The following is an 810-nucleotide window of genomic DNA, read 5'->3' on the forward strand; positions in this document are numbered from 1 at the left end:
TCTCGGTACTTTTTACATACCGTATATATAATTATATTAAGTTACTTATATTATATATTATATTATATATTATATTATATTATATAATTACATTATATAATTAAGTTATTTAATTATAAAAAATCATGTATAAAAACATATGAATTATCATATATACTCATATATAAATACACAGAATGAGGAATTTATTTATAATTATATAGTGTTTCATCTTAAGTGATATGGTCGATTATCTCTCGAATTGATGAGATTATTGAATTTTTCGAACAAAAGTTGCATGACTTAAAAGGGGACATATGATGGAAATCTTGGGGGAAATATGATGGACTTGACTTTGAGTGACAAAATCAGGTCATTAATGTTTTTTCAAATGGAAACCTCTATTTTGTATTACATATTCTTGTAGCATATCTTTGTTCTTATCTCGAGAGCTTTCCAAAACACTATAATAAAGTTACTATATATTATAAATATAATATGTTAGAACTGTTAATAAATTTATTGCGAAAAATATTACCTTGGCCGGGACTTGAACCCTGATCTCTTGTATTCCATACGAGCGTCCTAAGCCATTAGACCACCGGAGGCAATAAATTTATTAACAGTTTTAATATATTAACATCTTTATAATATGATGCTTGAGGATAGCATCAAATTATTAAAATTGTTTATCAATTTAATTTACGATTACTAGAGTGGTTTTAATTGCATTTATACGTCCGGAAAAATAATTCGGCGCGTAGTTCGAAAAAACTATTATATGGTATATATGTAAGTATATATATATATATATATATATATATATATATA

At 24.7% G+C, this 810-nt stretch overlaps 1 protein-coding gene across 2 annotated transcripts in view; it reads right to left on the reverse strand.

Moving 5' to 3' along the window:
- Positions 1-810, reverse strand: part of LOC108748781 — a 12,903-nt gene that overhangs the window by 7,335 nt on the left and 4,758 nt on the right. The window lies entirely within an intron of this gene.

Source organism: Trachymyrmex septentrionalis, unplaced genomic scaffold, assembly GCF_001594115.1.
Source record: "Trachymyrmex septentrionalis isolate Tsep2-gDNA-1 unplaced genomic scaffold, Tsep1.0 scaffold109, whole genome shotgun sequence".
Classification (NCBI taxonomy): Eukaryota; Metazoa; Arthropoda; class Insecta; order Hymenoptera; family Formicidae; genus Trachymyrmex; species Trachymyrmex septentrionalis.